Source organism: Crocodylus porosus, unplaced genomic scaffold (genome assembly GCF_001723895.1).
Source record: "Crocodylus porosus isolate Cpor-Errol unplaced genomic scaffold, CroPor_comp1, whole genome shotgun sequence".
Taxonomy (NCBI): Eukaryota; Metazoa; Chordata; order Crocodylia; family Crocodylidae; genus Crocodylus; species Crocodylus porosus.
Genome location: NW_017728906.1, coordinates 197,871,302 through 197,881,872, shown reverse-complemented (window position 1 = coordinate 197,881,872; position 10,571 = coordinate 197,871,302).

The window sequence follows — 10,571 nt, the reverse complement described above, 5'->3', positions numbered from 1 at the left end:
GACTAGATGATCTGCTCAGGTCCCTTCCGACCCTAGAAACTATGAAACTATAAAACGGTTGCGAGCCAATGTCTTAAGGAAATGAAATGGGCCATTGTAAGCAACAACTCCAGCACCTGCAGGCAGGATGAGTGAGCAGATGAAGGTGCCGATGGGCTGGAAAATGGGCTGGCATCCACCATGTGAGCACTCTGCACTGCTCAATCTCTGTAGATATGGCACTACCTCCATTGACTGTGCTCTGGTGTTGGCAACCCAAGCAATGCAATGCAGAAGTAGTGGTTCTAGTATCTGCGATCCCAGTTGGGAACCAGTCAATGGCACGCCTTTTAGGATGCCAGTTCTTCTGCGATGAGCGTCCCAAGTGAGCTACACCATGTGCAAAGGGGCAGCAAAGAGTATTGCGAGGGCTTGAGAAGAAGCAGCAGCTCCTTGATTGGAGAAAGCAATTTAATGTAAAACAGGGCTACACATTGACCCAGAAAGATACCATGTGGGTGATGAGTGGAGATGCTTTCTGTGCTCGCAACTGCAGCTTCCACACCTTGGTTGAACTAGAGCTGTCTCAGGCTCTTGAGGTGCCAGACCGCTTAGGGGGAAGGCTAATGGCTTTGTAATGTAGATACTTGGCTAATTTGGGCTAACAGATAGCCCTGATCTCACTCCAAAGTAGTAGAGGAGTCATGTTTAATTATTAAATCTTCTCACGTATAATGCACACCTTTTTTTCCCCAAAGATCAACTGTTGAAAACTGCTGTGCACATTATAACCAAGGAAATATGGTTCTGCTGTGGAAGCATTTGCTGAAGGAAAGTAAAAATAAGGCTGCAACCCATGCTGGGCTTCCTCCCTCCCTGCTGCTACTTGGTTACTTACTGCTATTTACCAGCATTTTCAAGGAAAGATCTTTCTTCCTTCGTTCTGCCTTTCAAAAACAAGGTGTGGATCTTATTCGGGGCATGTCGTATGCTAGAAAATATGGTATCATGCAAGCTAGGGATTTTTTTTTTTTTCATGGTTTAATTTTTCCTAGCTGTATTATGCATGGACTTCAAACGAGCTACTGGAACGCTTCCAGGAAAAACTCCCCCACACACAGGCACGTCCTAACTTCCTTCTAGCTTGCAGATCAGGGACACCAGCGCAGTAGCGCAGCGAGATAACAGCTTTGCTGCTGGAAGGAGGCAGCCGCACCTGTGGGCACAGGGGCTCTGCACCGGTCATTACCATACACTGGATCAGGGCGTGAGTCCAGCTTCTAGTGGCCAGTGGTAGAGTTCACAGGCATGCCAGCACGTCCACTGCTTTCATTCAGAGCATTGATTTGCAGTTGCTTTCACATTGCTGTCATTTTGATATGAGTCTTGCACACACTCTGTCCAGCACCCCCTCACAACGGTCCATACATGTTTGCAAACACTATTTACTGTGTGCTGTGTCTGACCACAGTGGCGAAAGCTGGTTTGGTAGCTCAAACTAGGGGCTAGTGCATCTGGTTTGTAGGTTCTTATTGGGGTGATCATCGTCTTGCCCCCAGCAAGTTCTCGCCGCACCGGTATTTCAGCGCCACTTGGACAAAAGCCCAGTGCAGCTGTCTACAGCAGCCTCCTGATCACTCCCCACCTCTCCAAAGTTGGGGGTTTTGCTTATTTGGAAAGGTCTTGCTGGGGAAAAAACACAGGAGAAGAAAAAAAGGTGTGCTCACCGAAGACCGAGAGAAAAGAGACCGTGGTAACAGGGACCTCAGGTGCCCTGATGAGGAAGAAGCTGTTTGCCATGGGGCTGTTCAGTTCAACCAAAAACCTGCTGCCTCTTCCCAGGACTGTACATGGGGAAGTTGCTGCTTTATTGCACTGCATCTCAAAGAGAGTAGGGGGAAAATCCCCCACTGGATAAACACAATTTACGGGCATGGCTCCATCCTGTAACGCTCTGGCTAACCTCAATCCCATGAGAATCATTTTGCGACATCGTTCCCTTCTTCATTTACAGCAGTCCTTTAAATACCCAGGGGGACTTCACTTCCACAGGATAGCACCTCTAGAGATCAGAGACCCGCATTCCCAGTCCTCCCGGCCAGCGGCAGTGTTGGGGTGTCCCTGGCAAAAGTAGACCCTCTTCTGGTCTCTGTGTCTCCAGAGGGTCCTCATTGCAGGGCGCTGGCACCGAAGCCTGGGTGTCTTCTTCTGACCCCTGCATGTTCCCCTTGCAAATGACTCTGAGATCATCTTAGGACTCAGCCACCACTTAAACAAAGTGCAAGGTCCTGTTTGCTCAGCATCCAGCATCTGCATAGGTTGGAGTGCATGGAAACGATCTGGCCGGAGCAGGTCCACCGGGGCCAACACTCAATCTTGGCATGACAAGCAGGGTTTGGCTGTAGAAAAAGCTGGTTTTCATAGCACGTCCCCTCTGTGCCAGGCTAGATCACCTCCAAACGTATCCTTATCTCCCTCCTCAGCCAGGGCTGGGCTGAGCTCACACCCACCCCAGCATTTGAGGAGTTCTTCTGGATTTGGAAAGAAACCGAGTCAACGCTGTGGTGGCGATGACTCACGATCTCAGCCTTTGCTGGAAGAGTCCAGGCAGCTTTCTGTGCAAGGCGGCTAGACGCTGGACAGGATGATGCAGCGTAGACGTGGCTCATCCTGCTGTTGCTCAGAGTCTTTAAATCCCTGCATCTGCAGATGGTTTAACCACAGGTGTTATGCATGCAGCCCCTTCAGAAACCTGCACTGGGGACCTAGGGACTTAATGTTCATTGCAATGATCTGCCGGTATAGCTCAGCGTGTGAAACATCACCCTCGTAGCCCTGCCAGCAAGCCTCCTAGTGTAGACACAGCTCTGCTACAGGGGGAGCCTTTTACCAGCAAAACCTCTGGGCTCTGTTCCTACAGCTGTAGGAGCAGCTGCCCCGTAATGTCAGCAAGATGGATGTCTTCCTTTCCTGGCCACCCCGGCTCTGTCTCAGAGGGCAAACGTGTTGCAAGTGCCTGGATGAGCCAGGTCCCAGTCCTGCCTGGTTCAGCTTCATCCCGACTTTGCTACACATGGTACTTTTAAGCTTAATGAATCCACACAGGACCTTTAATCCCTGGCGACCCAAAGACTGGACCGGGGGTGTGCAGCCCCTAGCCTGTGGCTCAGACCTGGCCCCCAGGGCCAAACCATTGAGCATGATTGGCTGAGACCGACGGGCAGAGGGGAAATGCCCAGAGGCTGCACATTTAAAGTGCAACAACAGTTCGGACTTGTGGTAGAGGTGGTATCTTTTATTAGACCCGCAAGATTTTTGCAAAAAAAAAAAAATTCTGTTGCAAAAATCTAGTTGGCCTAATAAAAAATACCACCTCTACCACCAGTCCCGATTGCTTTTTCCTCTAGACCAATACGGCTACCACCTGGATACCATAGGACGGTTACATTTTTCAGCCTTTGTCACCCATCGAATAACTCAAGAGGCCGGTCGGCTTGTAGTGCTTGTGTAAGAAAACCCAGCTGCCACCCAGCTCTGCATGCAAGCGTCCTCTATTTGATTACTTTGCTACGTGCACCAGTTAGCTGTCTCCGTATTGTTAAACCTCCCTGGCAGGTGTGTTATTGTTAAACCTCTCATCTTCCTGGGAGGTGTGTTGCTTGTCTTCCAGGTAAAATGTGCAAGGGCCTTGAAACTTCTTGTTCATTATATTTTTTGGCAGCCCAGCCAAGCCCTGGTTACCTTCCAGGAAGGGGGGAGGTGGGGGAGACTCAGAAGCAGAGATTTTGTTCGACGAGGAATCAGGGGGAGGGAGGGGAAGGCTTATAGGGGAGGCAGGGAGCTCTGCTAGAAGCCGAGGCCTTGCTGAGCCAAAGTTTTGCTGACAAGACCGTGTTGGAGGCATAGGGTGTCTAGTCTATCCAACAATGAGGAACTGTTCTTGCTTTCAGGTGCTTTGGCCTGAATAGAAATAATGGAAAAGTAGGGCTGGAAGGGACCTCAGAGGTCAGCTGGCCCAACGCCCTGCTTGAGACAGGATCATCCCTCTTGTCCTTGAGCTCTACCACATAATGCAGCCAGCTTCGTTTTGCCTCTGAGTCCCATCAGCAAACTCGAGGCGTTCAGCAACGTGCAGCTTACCGGGGTAGTGCTCTGCCTTGCAGGTCTTGCAGACTCCTGCCTTCTGGTTTTTGAGAAGCCCTTTAAAAAGGAGGAGGTTTGCAAGTCATGGTTACCGAGGAGCGCTGGCTTCTGTCTGTCCTGCTCCAAAATGTCAGCGGCAAAAAATAGAGTGGCCCGATCCTGCTATTTTGCTGCTGCTCTTTTTCTGCCTGAAGCGTCCGTGTTTTCTCCTATGCTGCCATTGCTAGGTTTTCTTCAGACGGGGAAAGTTCAATTCATCGGAGCACTCCCAGTTCGCTACGGCAGCAGGAACTTGATGCTTTATTGCCTTGCATCGTAAAAACAGTGGAAAGTCCCCCTGACTCCACAGGAACTAAGGGGGAGATGAAGCACAACTCCTCCCCAAAATGCACTGGGTTATGTCTGTTTACCCCTACAATGACTGCGTGGCTCGAATTGGTTGAATTGTTCTCGTTCTAGTTTTACGGTGGGCTTGCTCTGCAGCCTCCGCTGAAGTGGGGCCGCCACTGAGCTGGGTCCAGCGCACCGTACAGACACATAACAAGGGGAAACGCCGGTCCCAAAGGTCTCATCATCTAGCCAGGCAACGGTGGAGAGAGGATGTATGATTAACCCCCTATTGCAGCTTACTGAGACACAGGAAGATTGCGGCTCAGATGCCTGGGGCAAAGAAGGGCATTTTTACATGCGCACATCTGCATCTGGTCAGAGGTCACATCAAAACCACCCCAACACACACCACGCTGCCTCAGGATTGCCTTGAACTAAGCAAAGCTCCTCCGCTTATGCTATTTCTCTGCCCAGACATGGCTAGAACACTTTTTTCCTCTCCAATCGGCACCATTTTTTCCCTTTGCTCAGTTTTAGTTTCTGTAGTGCTGTTGCTGCATTAGCACAGACAGGAAGGGACAGTCATGCTCGTCCAACACCTTCCCCTTTGCAGCAGCATAAACACTCTGGGAGGCACAAGGCCGAGAGCTATTCATAAGAGACAAGCAGGCTTGGCTCGTTTCTCTCCTATTGTCTTGGAAGAAGACTCGCAGTTACCCACTGGCCTCATTTTGCTCTAAATCTCCCGGGGGGTTTTTGGGACCTGCAAAGCAAGGGCGACGTGCTCCACAATTAGGCCTTGTCCACCTAAGGGACTTGCCCTGATTCCAGCCAGCCAATGCCACTCGAAACAACCACTTGTGTGCACTCTTTGTCATGCAGGGATCCTGGTTTTCTCTGATTTAAAAAAAAATCCCCCATTTAAAAAAAAAAAGTAACCCCAAATACGCCTTTTTTCCATGATTTAAATGAAACGCCACTGGTATTGGTACTGGTATTGGTACTGGTATTGGTGGTGTTTCATTTAAATCACGGGAAAAAAGGGGGATTAGGGGCTCCTTTTTTTTAAGCGGAAATGGGTGATTTTTTTTTTTTAAATCAGAGAAAACCACGATCCCTGGTAATGAGTGTGTTTGAACCTGGCTTGAAACTACAGTAATGAAGTGTTGCAGGACAGCTCCTGGTTTCCAGAGTCTTTTCCTGTTTATGGGACTGGGTAGAGCAGTCTGCAACTGGGGCAGATCCTTTGAACTAGACTCAAATCTAGCTTCAGACTCCCGAATCTACTCCTGCGCTTTGGGGGATGCCTGAAAACCTACGGATCTGGGCCCAGACAGAGGAAATGACTTCAGTGAGCACATTGAGCCCAGAGCTGTGTTGTGCCATCATCCCTCTTCTTCACCACGGGCCCAGCCAAAGCCCCGGTGACTCAGATGCTTCCCTTCAAATCTTAGTTTCATTCAAGCACCAGATCTTGACTTAGCTTGAGGGCTCCTCGCCGTTACGCAGTGACGGACGGGGCTTTTGTTAATCGAGGCCGTGAGCACCGTTGCAGAGGCACAAGCCTGGACGTGGGGCTGGCTCCCGCGTGCGCCGGTGGGGATAAGAAATTCCTTTTTCTCTTTGTATTGCTCTTCCCTCCCCCACCCCCCGTCTTGCTCCCACCATCAGCCAAGTTTCCAACCCTGCGGGAAAGAGCTCGGATCCATTCAGCGATGGGATAATAGCCCACGCAAGCACAAGTGGGCTCGGAGCCAAACCCTGGGGCTCTCCGGGAGCGGTGGTGGAGGGGGAAGGATAATATCTCCACTTGGTCTCTACCCATCTGTAGCGGGCCAGATCAGCGCGCCAGGCCCCTGATCCTCAGCAGTTTGGTGCTGACACTGGTAGCAAGCATGCAGTGGCATGGGGTGTGCAAAGGTGGCTATAACCTGCCATTGCCTTTGTTGTAGTCTGGGATCATACAGCTCAGCTGCTCGTGTAATTTAGAGCAGACTCGGGGCGGCTGTACATCTGTTTTCCAGCTCCCTCTTTGTGCCCAAGGATGCAGCAAATGGCTCCAGGCCAATAAACCTCATCCACTACTGAACTACTTTGCTCCTCTCCTCTCCCTGTCATCCCAGGCAAGAGGTCCCATGGCCTGAAGTAGTGAGGGGCTGTATCCATTCCCTTTCTGCTGTCAATGCAGCATAAGCCGTGCTTGGTGTAACTGGGATCCTGACCCTGGGGTCAAAGGAGCTGGAATCTAAAGGTCTCAATCTGGATTGTGCCTCAGTCCTTTGCACTCGCAGAGTTTTCTACCTGAAGACTTCAAGGTGCTTTACAGTGATGTTGTCCCCGTTGTAAAGGTGGGGAGACTGAGGCACGGAGAGGAGACATGCCTTCCCCCAAGCTCATGCAGGAGAAAGCAGCACAGTGAACGGGTCAGAGAAGATAGCGCTACCAAGGGATCTTAAGCAAAAGGAAACAGGGCGGGCTGCGTCTCCTTTCCACTGAGCCCTCTTTCCCAGTTACGTTTCCCCCTCCTGCTATCGCCGAACCGCCAGGCACAGCCAATGGGGCCTGGGGAGGGCTGGGTACCGAGGAGGTGCGGCTGCATGTATTTAGCACGTTGGGGTTTGCTTTGCTGTGGGAGGCAATTAGCAGTCCCACGCAGCACAGGGTTCGCCGTCTCCTCTTCACCCTGCCCTGAACGGCATCTCCTTGACTTCCTAAGCGATGCACCAGCTGCATCTCGCTGGAGCACCAGCTTTCCCCCATGACGCCTTCCCCGCTGCTTCCTCAAGCAAGCACCACCAGGCAGCGTTGCAGGAGTGTTAGCCATGGCCAGCCAGTTTCCCCAGCCTCGGTCTCATCACTTCCCCCTGTGCGGGACAGGCCTCAGTCACTGGCCTCTGGTGCAGGGAGAGAAATGAGACACCCCTGCAGAATAACTTTAGGGCAAGTCAAGGTCACTAGCAGAAGGGAGTGGGGGTTTTGGAGTCCAGGTTTTTTCCATTGCCCGGCCCAGCACAGGTGCAGGCGAGGCCACCCTGCAACACGGGCATTTCTTGTGCAACCCTTTCCCCAGGAAAGTGTTTCCCTTCCTGACCATTGGCTCCCACCCTCCTTCTCCCTGCTCTCGCCCTGAACAATATCAAGGGTTTTCTGCAATGCAGGATGCACCGGCCTGCCCAAATCCAGCTGGGGATTTGGGCTTGAAGGGGAGGTGGCTCGCGGAGGGGGAGGTGGGGGAGTGAGGATCCTCGTACATGAACTTTGTGGGCTGAAAACTGTTCTCATTTCATGGCTGCCCTGGGCAGCCTCCCTGAAGCGGGGAGGGGGGTAGAGGTGGAAGGGGGGTGCTTGCATTGCCAAGCATCAATCAGCAGCTGCACTTGGAGGGGTGCAGGGGAATCTGGGGCCGTCCATTATGTGCATAAAAGCAGGAGCCTGCATTTTTTTTTCCTTCCCTTTCCATTTCCTTTTTTTTTTTTTGCTGCTAGTCAGTAAGGGGAAAGCCAGCAGGATCCATTTTTAGTTCCCACCCACGCACCCGCCTCCTGGGTGATCTTCCAGATGTGATCGCCACGGGCATGGAGCTAATGGGCAACATCATTCTCTTATGAGGAAAGCAATCCGGCTACATCACAGTTGTTCCCTAGGCAACAGCTGTTTTCATCGGTGGCGGATGGCCTCTGCTCCTGGGTCCCCATCGAACAGGCTTGGTCTTGCTCCTCGTGCACAAGGAGCAGGGGGAGGGGGGCAGAAAGTCACTTGGAAACCCTACACCGCTCTCACCCAAGTCTACTTTCGGGGGCTTCAAAGGAGTGGGGGCCTGGTCTTATTTCAGGCTACTCTGAAAGGAGCTGTGCAGGACCAGAGAGCACCTCAAGCATTAGGGAAGGGGCTCACAGTGGGCTGGGGAGAGTGAAGGGAGGGCAGATAGACTGGAAAGCAGGGATGAGGGAGGAAGGTCATGCCAGGGGGGTGAAAGCGTGGTAGCAACTGGGCCTGGGGAGGACAGGCCGGGTGCAGGAGGGGTTCACCGGCCACTCCTTCATCCCAAGAGGAGGCTGGTACCCCCTGCAATGGAAATAGCAGCTCGTTTCCCCGCCGTCTGTCTTGTCTGGCTGTACCGCAAGCTCTGCCAGGCCGGGGCTGTGTCTTGCTTCCTTGTACGATGGAGCACGATCTCGTTGCAAACAAACGATGCATTAATTTGTGTACAGCTGGTTCGGGCCGGATAACAAATGCCCGCTCTTTCCTCAGCATCTGCTATCGGAGGAGATGTCGCAAGGTACCAGCCCTGCCCTGGGCCAGAAATCTCTAAATACTGATACCACCCTCAGTGTTGGGATCGCTGTGTCAGGAATGAGGGCACTGAAATGCAGCCCTAAATTGTGACCCACGATGCCAGTCCCCCCGTGGCAACAGGGTGAAGACAAACCAAGCCAATTACCGATGCTGGAGGGACGAGCTACGCGGCCATCTTTACTCCTCTGCTGCAGTTGTGCGTGATGGTTTTTAATCTAGTAATATAGGCAAATTGATATGCAAATTATGCACAGCCCACAGGGGCAGAAGCCGGTTTTGGAGACAAAGGTTGTCATTTCTACTCCCTGCGCAACGCAAGAGGTGCTGGTTCACAACCCCAGTGCCTGTGTGGGCACGGCCGCAGACTGCTGCCCCATGGCAGAGCGGTCATCGTCACTCCATTCCTGGGCCAGGCTGCGAGGTGGCTTGTTCAAGCCCAGCCAAACTCATCCCATTGAAGCTAATGGACTAGGGCCACGAAGGAATCTGGCCGAACACTCGCCGCCTACTGAAATGCAATGGAAGATGGATAATAATAGCAGCCTTCAACTACCTGCAGGTGGGTTTCAAAGAGGATGGAGCTGGGCTGTTCTCAGTCGTGGCAGATGACAAAATAAGGGGGACCGGGCTCAAGTTGCAGCAAGGGAAGTTGAGGCTGGATATTAGGAAAAACTTTCTCATGGAGAGGGCAGTAAAACACTGGAAGAAGTTACCCCAAAAGGCTGTGAATCTCCATCCTTGGAGGTTTTGAAGACCCAGCTAGACAAAGCCTTGGCTGGGATGGCCTAGCTGGGGATGGTCCAGCTATAAGCAGGGGGTTGAATTAGATGTGACCTCCTGAGGTCCTTTCCTACCCTCGTTTTCTATTATTCTGTGATAGAAAGTCCAAACTCTGCTAAGCTACAATGTCACTTAGCATTGTGTTTTACTGTTTGACAAAGCCTTCATGATCTCGTTGGGGATGGTCTGGCTGTGAGCAGGGGGTTGGACTAGATGTGACCTCCTGAGCTCCCTTCCTACCTTAAATTTCTATGGTTCTGTGATACCAACGCTCTCATCATTCCCTACCTTTGCATTGTTTGCACTTCTCTTAATCGATTTGGTTGAGCAAGAAGAATGGTCTCATCAATCAGAACCACAGATAGGTCTCTGAAAGTGCAGGCCTTAAGTTAAGAAAGCTGTTTTTTGGTTTTGTTTATAAACTGATAGGGGACAAAGAGGCCCTTGTTAGGTTAGTTGGGTGACTAGATGCATCAGAAGCAGCAATGTTCCCGCAGGTCTCTCTGCCCAGCATTGGGATATGGCAGGCGGAGCCATGTGATGTTGGGGCCAGAACAAAATGTTAACCATCTGTAACAAAGGAGGCTGTGAGACATCATCTGCTCAAAAAAAGAACCATTTTTCAGTTCTGCAGGCCTGGAAAACTTGCATTCAGAAGCTTATGCGAATTCATTGAAGAGCGAGAGGGTATTTTTCAGAAACATTTCCAGAAAAGTTTGGAAAGTTGCAGGAATTCCCAAGCACTGGAGAACTGCTGGTGTCATTCCAGTATGTAAAAATGATCAAAGGGGTGACCCGACAGCCACAGACTGATGTGCCTGACAACCATCCTAGGCAAAATACTTGCCCAGCTATTTTGAGACCCTAACAACACCGAATTGAAGGCTAAAAAAGTAGTTCATACCAGACAAGGTGTTTCATGGAGAGTAGGTCTCGTCAAACACACCTGTTTGTCTCTTTTGATCAGATTACGAGTCTGGCTGACAAAAGCAACTGTACTGGCATAGCATCCTTTGATTTCTCCAAGGCGTTTGACTTAGTCC